The sequence below is a fragment of the Cibotium barometz genome, chromosome 22 (assembly GCF_041138505.1).
Source record: "Cibotium barometz isolate CiBa-2024 chromosome 22, ASM4113850v1, whole genome shotgun sequence".
In the NCBI taxonomy this organism is placed as follows: domain Eukaryota; kingdom Viridiplantae; phylum Streptophyta; class Polypodiopsida; order Cyatheales; family Cibotiaceae; genus Cibotium; species Cibotium barometz.
Genome location: NC_141067.1, coordinates 55,006,996 through 55,020,136, shown reverse-complemented (window position 1 = coordinate 55,020,136; position 13,141 = coordinate 55,006,996).

Here is a 13,141-nt window from a genome sequence, read left to right as displayed (position 1 = left end):
TTAACTCAAGGTATGCAAACAAATTCTCATAGCACTTATATGTGGCTCCTAGAGCATTTGGGACGATGCCTTTGCATCTATACAAAATGTTTGATTACTTTTTCAACGATGCCCATGTTCAACAGAACATATCATGCATTTAGTGTGGTCCATGACACCACATCTTGAATGAAAAGCTTGATTAACTTTCTCACTATACTCATGTTCATCATATCCATTTGGTGTCGTCCAGTAGTAGTTCTTTGCTTTATACCCCTGTATGTAGCCACCACAAGCATAAAATCTATAAAGAAATATCACATCATTACGAAGAAGCCGCGACGTTTTAAAAAGAAAAACCAATCTAAATCCATAAAAAAAGCAGCATGTCCAAATCTGGGAGTTGGATGTAGTTCGAGCGACGGCAAGAAGGATGGTAAATCCTCTCAGTAGTTACATACTATATCTAGCAGGGCTACCTCTTAATTTCGCAAAGTTTAGAGAGGTAACTATTGGACATACGGATAGCACCCATGCTTACTGCATTACCTAGGTGATGTGGTAGCCACCATTAGTGGGACCACATGATCTAGTTGAAAAGATGTAGGGGAGAAGAGAGCTTGAGCTCTTGCAAGCACATACACACTCACACACACCCTTGAGAAGAGCACACAAGGTGAGAGGCTGAAAATTCATCTTCTTCGTTCACACAACAAAAGAGGTCTACAAAGAAGATAAAGTGACTAACACACATAATAGAGTATATACAAGTAGTCCATAATGTGAGCACGCTAAGAGGAGTGGGTAGATGTGGACTAGTCAGTGTAGTCCAGCTGTGCAGAATCTCTGGTGAAGATATGTCGGTGCTGGCTACCAAACCCGCCAATGATATAAATGTCGAACGGTCATACAGGCACCTCGTGAGTGTCAGCTTATGCAACCTAATCTTGTGTGCTGATGTAGGCCAAGTCAATGTCACCTACCAAGACTCTCTCCCTGATGATGAAGTGGTAATGTACCTCAATGTGTTTCGTCCACACATGGAAAACTGGGTTCCTGGCCAAGTGTATACTCTAATATATGACAACCTTTCTCTCCACATGCAACCCCAAATCAGCACAAACAAGTAGCTTGCGTAACCAAGCTACCTCACATGTTGCCATCGCAGCTCCTCTGTACTCTGCCTCTGTACTCAATAAGGCAACTCTGGGTTGCTTCTAACTACTCCATGTCACAGCAGCACTCCCCAATGAAAACATAAATCCACTGGTAGATCTCCTGTTTGAGATACTACCTGCCCAATCTACATCTATGTACCCATATAGCTCCAATGATTGGTACACCTGCTGCATAATCAGCAGTGTAGATGTGGACTAGTCGGTGTAGTCCAGTTGTAGAATCTATGGCGAAGATATATCAGTGTGCCAACTACCAAACCCGCTAGTGATATAAATGTCGAGAACGGTTGTATAGGTGCCTTGTGAGTGTCAGCTTGACATCTCAACACTAGTCTATTTGTATGGCAGGATAGGCAATTATAGAGTCACTGTTCATTATTGATGATGGAGCCACCCATAATTTTTGAGTTGTAGCTACCAAGACAATAGCCTAGAGTTTGTGCATGAGGGGAGAGTGGCGAGGCTGAGCAGCACGAGGTTCCAATTGCACCCATGATTTCATCCCTAGAGTTGTGCCATGCCATCAACGTCGACAATATATAGCAAGTATATATTTGTACTCTCTTGCAACAATTTATTTCCATAGATGAAATAAATGTGATTGATAAAGTTTTTGTATAGTTGAAACTAATTTAAGTTGTGATAACTTAAATGGCCTTGGTCCAGATCATTGTTTCCCAAAACCTATTTTATTTTCTTATAAACAAAATGTAAATACCAATGCTAAAACCGAGACAATAAAATAAAAGTACGTAATTGCTTTGAGTGATTTATTGTGAGAGTTTAGGGATGTGTTTCTCGATGATATTCTAGATGCTGTTCCATCGTATAGGGAGCTTAACCATGGCATTGATGTGCTACCAAGGTCAAAAACTATAAGCAAACTTGCTTATAGATTAAGCCACTCTGAGGTAAAGGAAGGTGAACAGCAGTTAGTCGAGTATATGAAGAAAGGGTTTATACGCCCGAGTTCTTCACCATGGGCATCACCCACTCTTTTGGTAAAAAAGAAAGATGGGTCTATGAGGATGTACATAAACTACCATGTGCTTAATATTACGATTAAGAACAAATACCCAATGCTATGCATTGACGAGTTGTTTGATCAACTTAATGGTACAAAATATTTTTCTAAGATGGATCTTAGATCGGGGTATCACCAAGTTAAGATGAGGGAACAAGATATTCCCAAGACTACATTTAGGACTCGTTTTGGACATTACGAGCTCCTAGTCATGCCGTTCAGCTTGACGAATGCTCCAACAACATTTATGATGCTAATGCACAAGGTTTTACGTCTATATTTGGGAAAATGTGTGATAGTTTTCATTGACGACATACTTATATATAGTAAGTCGAAAGAAGAACACTTATAGCATTTACACTCAGTGTTCAGACTCCTTAAGGAAAATAAGCTATTTGGGAAGGAATCCAAGTGTGGATTTTTTTTGAGGAGATATTTAGGCCATATTATCTCCGTGGATGGTATGCGAAGGATCTAACAAGGTGGATGCCATTGTTAGATGGCCTGAACCTAAGAAATCTCGAGGAACTACATATTTTTCTAGGCATGTCAAGGCTCTACCGATAGTATGTAAAGGACTACGTGAAGATTGCAATCCCCTTAACCAATGGGTTGAGCATAAAGGATAAAACTATTCATTAGGGGAATCCTCAACAAAGAAGTTTTGAGAAGCTCAAGGTGGCCATCCCAATGGCACCAATATTGAGCATTGTGGACCCTAATGAGCCATTTGTTTTGGAGATTGACGCTAGTAGGGAGGCCATTGGGTTGGTTTTACTGCAAAGGGGATGCCCTGTTGCATTTAAAAGCAAAAAGCTTGACCGTGCCTGCCGTAACTAAACTTACGAGCGAGAGTTACTTGTGATTGTTCATGCTCTTAAAAAGTGGCGACATTACTTGTATTTCACTACTTTTGAGGCCCATACGGATGAAAGTTTGAAATGGCTTTCTAGTCATGGTGAGTTAAAAGCTTGGTGAGCAGAGCTCCTACAAGAGTATGACCTTAAACTCTATTACCAGAGAGGTAAATTTAACGTAGGATGCATTGAATCCCATGCCAATGGTGAATGAGTTAAGTTTCACTACCTTCAAGAGTGATTCTCTGGAATCTCTACATGGTTTATGTGATCATGATTCATCATTTTCAAAGGTATGGTGCACTGTATGCTTATAGACAACATCAGCCACCTCCCTTGTTATAAAGGAATTTGACAAGCGTATGCACTTATTGCCCTCTCATCATGCAAATGGCAAGTTATTCCTCGCATCTAATCATGTTTCTCTACTAAGAGCGCATGGAATGTCCTTGCCTCTCTATATCAGATCTGTAATGAAGCCCGAGTTGCCTATCTTTGGAAAATGCTTGACTTGGAGCATCTAATAGAGGGTGAATCTATGGATGCATTTTTGATCCGTGGTCAAGGATCTACGCGAGAATAGCTCATCAAGATTGATGAGGTTATTCCGGATAGTTCTCTTTTCTCTACCATTCTCAATGGCTTGCCTAAATCATATTAGGGATTTGCTACCACACTCCGCCTCCTAATAAAGAGCAATTCAGAATTGTATACTTTTGATGAGTTGGTGGCTCTCTTGCTTCAGGAAAAGTAGTCTAGTTCCAATCAGAACAATATGCTTGCTTCTAATCATGCATTTGTTGCCTCCCATCATGTGGTAAAGGCAAATTTGGGGCTCCATCTCCTGCTAAGCCTAAGGGCCAAGCACCAACCCAGTTAGATAACCCAAAACCCAAAGAGGAGCTAGCTCAGGAGAAGAAGAGATGCAATTACTGTTAAAAACTTGGTCATGTTTTAGAAGACTGTCAAAAGCAAAAGGAGAGTGAGAAAAAGAAGAAGCAGCAACAAGGACTTGCTGCCACTACAAGTGATAATGCAAAGGAAGCCAATTTTGCACATGATGGCTATGCACTGATAGTAACATGTAGTGATCTACCTTCCTCTTATCTGTCCTTGTCAGATGCTGACCGGCACTTTGATTCTGATGCCACTAAGCACATTACTTAATCCAAGAAGCTATTTTCTACCTTGCACGATGCTTCATCAAGGTGGAACAGTTTTGTGTCCTAACAATGCATCCTATGCCATCAAAGGCATTGGCAATGTGGAATTGACTTCATGCTTTGGGGATCCTTATACTCTTGCTAACACCTTATATGTACCTAGAATCCGCAAGAATCTCATTTCTATCTCAACACCACTTACCAAAGCTAGCTTGAAAATTTAGTTTTCTGATCATTGCTATTCTATTCATGATAGAACTAATTAAGATGTGCTTTTCTTATCTAGTACACTACGTAATGGGCTATACGAGCTTGACATGTATGAAAGAAGTACTGATCCTCATGCAAATGCCCTAACTATTTCAATGCCACAGATTTAGCGTGACACTCAGCTTTGGCATGCTCACTTTGGTCTCTTAAATTTTCCATGTCTTCTGTGGTTACATCATCAAGCTATGGTTCATGAGTTTCCACCTATGCAACTCCCCCACAAGAATGTATGCGAGGGGTGTATATTACGAAAGATACATCGTAAGTCCTTTCCAAAAGATGGCACTGTCCATGCTACTCGCCCATTGTTGGTTCACGTGATCTCCGTGGTCGTATGCGAGTTCCCTCTTTCAGTGGTGGACATCTGTACTTCATGACTTTTATTGATGACTATACACGCTTATGTTAGGTTTAAGGTCTAAAAGTTAAGTTAGATGCCTTCTTAGCTTTCCGTCAGTTTCTTCCTCTTGTTGAAAATATTTGTATGAATTTCATCACACAATTCCAACCTTTTACTATTACTTCATAAAATTTTGACATTTTTGGCTTCTCAGTTGATCCTCATTAGCCAATTTGCTCTGATACCAGCAGGCAGCTGAAAGATCCCTGCCCTGGAGGGGGTGCTAGCAGCGGATTCGGGGGGTGCTAGCAGCGGAAGTAGCACTCCTTGCGCGCGGTGCAGGGTCCTCTCACTCGGGGCCTCGCCCATGGATATCCGGATAGGAGACCAATCCCTCGGTTCTTCCAAAACCGAACCCGAAAAAACTTTCCTTGCCCGAAAAGCACGGGTGATTCCTCCAGGATATTTTTACTCTAACGTAGTCAAGGTCATTACTAACCAAACTGATCTGACCGAACCTATAAAGACACTCGGTCAGATCAAGGAAGAAACTTGCAGAGATCAACGCTTTTTTCCCCATCGAGAGGCACAATTGTTGATTCTTATCCATAGAACAATTACTATCCGGGATTTACTTCATCTATCGTATTATAACAGAATTGAGTCTCATTTTACGGATCCATCAGTCCAGCCTAACCCCCCATGGGTTAGCCAACCACTGTAGTGACGGGATCCAATTTAGAATTTGGTTAGGTTTTGTCCTGGGTACCAGGGAAAAGAGTTCCTAGGCCCCCTAGCCGGATATTCATGCAAATTTAACACCAGTCATGCCACTTACACACCCAATATGAAATTGCCTTTTTCACAGATTCAGCCATCTTTAAAACAATCATTTAATGAAACCATAGTATCACTGATCACAATTCTCCAAAATATCCGGTTGAATCTTAATTTCCAATCATTCCTTCATCGGAGTATCTATAGCATCATTGGCAACCAGAACACTCACCACCTGTCCACTCAGGGGCCTTTTCAATAGTTCCTAGCTCATAGTACCTGGCAATATATTCACTTATAAAAATCAAGATGGAATCTCCGTTGAAGATCAGCAAGATCAACCAACAGATCCATATAAAACAGCTGTTGCAACTTTATCAGTTAGGTCTCCACGACCTTATTCACAAGATGGTCAAAATGCTTTCCCAGCATTCTTGACATAAAACAGTCATTTACAAACAGGTCACAAATACAATTTCTATAATGAACTCTAGTCTTTCCACATTATCCCTCATCAGTCCACATTACTTATTCCACATTCAATTCATATGTGTACCCATTCTCATCCAATCACATCATTTTCCATCTCATCACATCAGATTCATTCACATCACATATCATTCATTCACATCCCATATCATTCATTCACGTCCTGATTCACATGTCATCACATCTCATCCATTCACTCATATCGACGTCACATCCTTTCACATACACATTCGCATTCATTATTCCACCTACACCTCCACATTCGTATATCCACATCCATATCCACATCTATACATCCACATCCACATCCGCATTCATACATCCACATCCATATCCACATCCATACATCCACATCCACATCCACATTCACACATCCACATCCACATCCACATCTACATCCATACATCCATTTTCACATTCACATTCATACATCCACATCCATATCCATACATCCATACATCCATACATCCATACATCCATACATCCATATCCACATCCACATTCATACATCCACATCCACATCCACATCCACATTCACATCTACATTCATACATTCACACATCCACATCCACATTCATACATCCACATCCACATCCATACATCCATATCCACATATACATCCATACATCCATTTTCACATCCACATTCATACATCCACATCCACATCCATACATCCATATCCACATCCACATTCATACATCCACATCCACATCCACATTCATGCATCCACATCCACATCCACATCTCCATACATCCATTTTCACATCCACATTCATACATCCACATCCACATCCACATCTCCATACATCCACATCCACATCCACATTCATACATCCACATCCACATCCACATCCACATCCATACATCCACATCCACATCCACATTCATACATCCACATCCACATCCACATCTACATCCATACATCCATTTCCACATCCACATTCATACATCCACATCCACATCCACATCCATACATCCATATCCACATCCACATTCATACATCCACATCCACATCCACATCCACATCCATACCCACATCCACATCCCTACACCATTTCCACATCCACATCCATGCATCCATATCCACATCCACATTCATACATCCACATCCACATCCACATTCATACACCCACATCCACATCCACATCCCTACATCTATTTCCACATCCACATTCATACATCCACATCCATATCCACATCTATACATCCACATACACATGCATATCCCTTCTTTCATATATACATCTGTATTCACATCCGTGTACTTCCCATCTCACCCTTTCACATATCCTCTTAACCCTTTTCTCATCTCATTATTCACATTTACATCTATTTCCATTACATCACATCTTATCACATCCTATTTTCATTTTATCACATTCATTCACATCCTATCGCATCCCATACACACATCCATTCTCATCCTATTACAACCCATACACATCCTATCACATCCAGTCATCACATGCTATTACCATTTAATAGTTTTTTCTAGATTGATACCGATAATAGGACTTTTTCTAGATTGATACCGATAATAGGACTTTTTCTAAATTTCAACCAATTGCTTGGCCTAATTCAAGATTCTTTTTCTGACAACTAGTTCCGTATTCCTTCTCAATTCCTCAATTAAATTATATTCAATATTCTTCTTTTGAATAAAAGAATTCATGGGATTTGTAGAAATCAATTCTACCCATATTTCCTCTTATGGTAAAATAATCATAAATCGAATTTATACTAAAAAATTCCTCTTCTTCCCATTCAATTTCTAGGATCCCAATTACCATGGGAATTCCTCTTTTCCCATCAAAAATTTCTTATAAAATAAATTCATTTAAAATATCCATTATTTCAATGTGCTAGAAATTTCTCTTTGTCCATCTAAATGATGGAATTCCAAATGCAATAGGAATTTCTCTTTTAACATTTAATTATTTCTTATAGATAATTAAATTTATCTAAAAATTCATCTTTGAGTTTAAATGAATTACCCCATAATTCCAATATGATAGGAAATTCTCTTTTTCCTATCCAATGATGGAATTCCAAATGTAATGAAAATTTCTCTTTTAACATTTAATTATTTCTCATAGATAAATAAATTTATCTAAAAATTCACTTTTGAAATTAAATGAATTATCCCATAATTCCAATATGATAGGAAATTCTCTTTTCCCATCCAATCATGGAATTCCAAATGTAATGGGAATTTCTCTTTTAACATTTAATTATTTCTCATAGATAAATAAATTTATCTAAAAATTCATTTTTGAAATTAAATGAATTATCCCATAATTCCAATAAGATACGAAATTCTATTTTTCCCATCCAATCATGGAATTCCAAATGTAATGGGAATTCCTCTTTTAACATTTAATTATTTCTCATAGATAAATAAATTTATCTAAAAAATTATTTTTAAAATTAAATGAATTATCCCATAATTCCAATATGATAGAAAATTATCTTTTTTCCATCTAATCATGGAATTCCAAATGTAATGGGAATCCCTCTTTTAACATTTAATTATTTCTCATAGATAAATAAATTTATCTAAAAATTCATTAATTATGCATAAACCTAAAAATCAATATTTCTATGATTACAATGAGAATCAATCAGTTTATCTAGGATGACAATTCCTAGAATATGGTAGGAAGTCCTCTTTTTCATACTTTGAATGAAAATGTTTTATGTGTAATTTTTACAAAAAATTTGCCATAGCTCCGCTGCTATTACTGATAAATCTCAATTTATTCATAAAGAATGAACTTTAACATTATGGATATGATTAGAATGATCCCTAATTGGATCATTAATCCATTATGGATTGAATCATAAATTTTCATGAAATAACTAACTTAAAAGCATAAAAAAGCTATTAATTTAGCCTCCAATTAAACAAGCATAGAATTTATTCTTGGATTAGGGAAAAGCTTCATGAGAAGCTTCATTTAGATTGAGAATAGGTCATGGGAATGACCATTCTTTGAGCGAGAGAGAGAGAGAGAAATTACATAAAAACCATTAAAATTAAGCATAAATGAAAATTTATGTATTTCCTTACTACCATTTGTTAATTAACTTCAATAGCATTAAAAAGCCATTCCAATTAAGCTTCTCAAGCTTGAGAGGGGTTGAGAAGAGAGAAACATTGAGAAATTATAGAAAAAGATCAAATTCACCCTTTACTTTACAAATTGCTTGATTCTTTGATCACGGTAGAGGCCCCCAACCAATCAATTGGTTTGGTATGTTGATGGAGCCACCAATGGAGATTGAAGAAAGAGGGAAGCTCCAATTTCTTCAATTTGGAGAGAATTTTAGAGAATAGGAAAAATTATCATTATTTTAGCATAATACTAGCATAGTATAGTTCTCATATTTTTTACAAAGAGCTAAGGATCTATTTATAGGAGAGGGAGGCCTCTAACCAAGTCCAACTAATTTCTAAAATTTTCCAGGTTCAATTTGGTTGAATTTGGACAAGATTTGGACCTAGTTTGGTTCCCTTTTGATTTGGTTTGATCCAAGAGAGAGGAGAGATAAAAATATCACATTATTTTTTAGTTTAAAACTCAAGCATGTGAAGTAGGCGCCTCCTTGAAGGGACTCCCCTTCCTTACACATGTGTCAAAATGGAATCATTATACCCAAAATATCTCATTTTTTTAGTAATACTCATAGTCTTTTACTAATAAACCTTGTACATAGTCAACTCTTCATCTTATGTGGGTGTTTACTCATTTTTGGGTATCTTCTTTTACAAATTGGATTTATCTCCTCCCCACACATGGATTGATCCTATTGGCCCATAGGAACCTTAATTGGACCATAATCCAAAAATTTCTGAAAATCTAGACCCTTAGGCTAAGGTCCTTTATACCTATTTCCAATTAATTCCAATTGCACATTGGAAAGTTCTTTTTGAATTCATGTTTCAGGGGAACCCATTTTAGACACTAGGAGGATTTTTATATCCAAAAATATCTCAATTTTGGACTACCTCCCTCTAGACATTTTCTCTCTCTAGATCAAAACAGGGTAAAACAGAATCTTTCTTTTATTTCAGAGAGGGGAATAATTATAAGATTACAAAGGGAGATTCTTACTCCTGTATACCTGAAAAGATGGGGGGGAGGAATCTTACAGTTACTATTTTTACCCTGTGCTAGTAGGGGTTTTTTCCTCATGAGAACACACCCTTAGTGTGTTAGCCTCGTCAGTCCTCTAAGGGCTACTAGTATGATGTACTCCACATGCTCATTATCTAATTGAGTACATTCCAGCTATTGATATCATCTCTATTGCTCTTTAAGCTTGTGTGTGTGTGTGTGTTTTATATGTGAGTCTTTGCAGAGCATCTCCTTTCACATCCAACACTTCCGACCTATAGATTGTTGATTTAGTTATGCATCGCTAGTCTTGGTCACCCTAACTTCACCTCTCTTATGCTGTTACATCATGAGCTTATGGCATCTGATGCAAAATTGCATGATGTTACTATGCATGATATTTATCATGGAGATGATCCGTACTCTAAATCAGGATTGTCAATTGGTGCTATGCCTGACATTAATCTTGGTGATGATTTGTCTTCAATTGATTATGCTTTAGAGCAGTTGTTAGCAAAATTGTCTCTATGGCTTTTACATTTGAGGGTGGACACATGATGTGTATTGCTCTGATGGTGATGCCTTAATCACATGCATTTGACCCCTTAGTTGTGTTATGTCTTGGAGACATACCTATATGCAGTGATGTTTTACTTGCTAAGATGTATTACTTATGCTAAACTAGCTCCTTGTTTGAGTTGCCTTACCTTTGCAGCTCATTGACATGGATGCTAATAGAGTCAGACTGTTACTCTATCTTTAGCTTGGTTGCCTTATCATTATGCATAATTCAGGATTTCTTTACATCAATCTATGTGGGATTATGCATTTTTTTTACATTGCCATGCTAAGAGGTTTCCTTACAGTCTCATGGTCTAGTTAGATGTAGCCAGCTGATTCCACTGTTGAAATATACAAGTGAATAGGGTGTGTGTGGGAACAAGCTCTTGGATAGAGGCTGTAAAAGAGGAGATGTAATTGTGAAAGAACCTGTGAAAAGGTTAGAAGAATCTACTGGGAGAGAATAATGGGTAGCATGAGGGAATTTAGGAGTGTGGAGATATTCTGGGAGATATTCAGGGAAAAGAGAAGAGGTGGAGAGAATCAGGCAAAAGGTGGAGATATTCTGGGAGTGAATCATGGAGAAATCAATGGGATTTGATGCTTGATGTAAACTCTATAAATTGAGGCATAGCCCTAATGAGAATTTGCTGGTTTTTGAGTATCCATGCCTACATTAATCTATGTGCTAATTATTCACTAATTACGTCTTAATCACTTGTTAATCACTTTGTTAATTATGTTGATTCTAGTGTTTGATCCACCATAGCTCATCATTTAGCTCAAATTTTAACATGGTATCAGAGCCATGCCTAGAATCAACCAGATTTATGAGCCCATTAGTGAATTAATCAGGATTAGTAGGTAATTAGCAAAAAATCAAGTTTTTTAGTGAGTTTTCACTCTTCCCCTTCACCCCCAGCCAGTGGAGGGTCTCTAGCACTTAGCACACATCACATTAGGTCACAAGCTTCTAGCTTAAGCTAGCCAACACCCCTGGCTACCAGCCCATCGAAACGGCGCAGCAAACCGCCGGAGGAATCAGGAGATTTCGCGTTTTTTGCAGGCGCCTTTTTTCTCTGCAGTTTTTGCCATTACTACTTGCTCAAGTCAAATTGCTTCAATTCCTCCTAGCCCAAGGGGTAATCAAGCATGCTCTACAAGCTGGTGAAGACAGAAATCAATTTCATCAAGTCTACAGAGAGATCCAAGCTTTTCATCAAATCTGCAGGTGACTTTGGTAAAACAGAGATTAAGCTTTCATTATTTGGTCAAATCTTGTGTTTCTTGGCTTAATCCTCTACTAGACTCATTGCTATTAATGCCTTTGAAATCATTTGAGCTCATTTGAAGTGGAAGGCACCAGATCTGGGCTCCCCGCATACTCTGTTTTCTGCACACAAACCAGAGCATTAATTTGCTAATCAGTGATTAATCAGTGCTAATCACTGTACTTTGATACAATTGAGGGTTCAAATTAACCATTAGGTATCTGATACAGATCCCTAAAGCTTCAGATTGCAAATCGGAGTTGGTTTGATACTCCAACCATCCCGTACAAATTGGTTACTCTCAATTTAATGTAATTTCTGGTGATTTTATGCTGATAAAATTGTTGTAATCATCTATTAAACACCAGATTGAGTTGTAAAAGGGTAGACACTGCCCTTGAATCTTGAATTTGGATCAAGAGGTAAGACCCCCTTCACATCACCATGAATTCAGCACAGGAAATAGCCAAATTTAATGGAGAATAGTTTTATACATGGCAAACAAAAACCATGTATTTGCTGATGAGGAAAAATCTGTGGGGATTAGTTGAAGGGAGAGATGAATGCCCAGAGAGAGGGAAAAATGAGTGGAAGAGTAGGAATGAAAAAGCATTGGGGCTTATTGCACTCAGTTTAAATGATGAGATCATTCATCATATCACAGGGATACAGTGGGCAAAAGATGCATGGGATGAACTCAATAAATTATTTGGTACACAAGCAAAAAATTCCAAGATAAATCTATTAATGCAATTCTACAAACTGGACATGAAGGAATGTGAACCTTTAATCACACACTTGAACAAATATAAAAGCATTAAGCAACAGCTGGCAGCTATTGGCAAAAAGGTAGAAGATGATGAAGCATTAGCTGTACTTTTGAAGAGTGTGGACAAAGGAGATTATGAAAACATTGTAGCAACACTAAAGAATGTACTTGAATTGAAGATACATGAGATAGAAGCAGCTCTACTGGAGCAAGAGAGCAGAGGCAAAGGAAGAAAGAGCTCGACTCAACAGCAGGAGAGGAAAAAGCATTCTTCACCCGAGGAGGATTCTCTCGAGGACGAGGACGAGGAAGAGGCAGAGTAGGAGGGAGGACCTTCACTTGCCA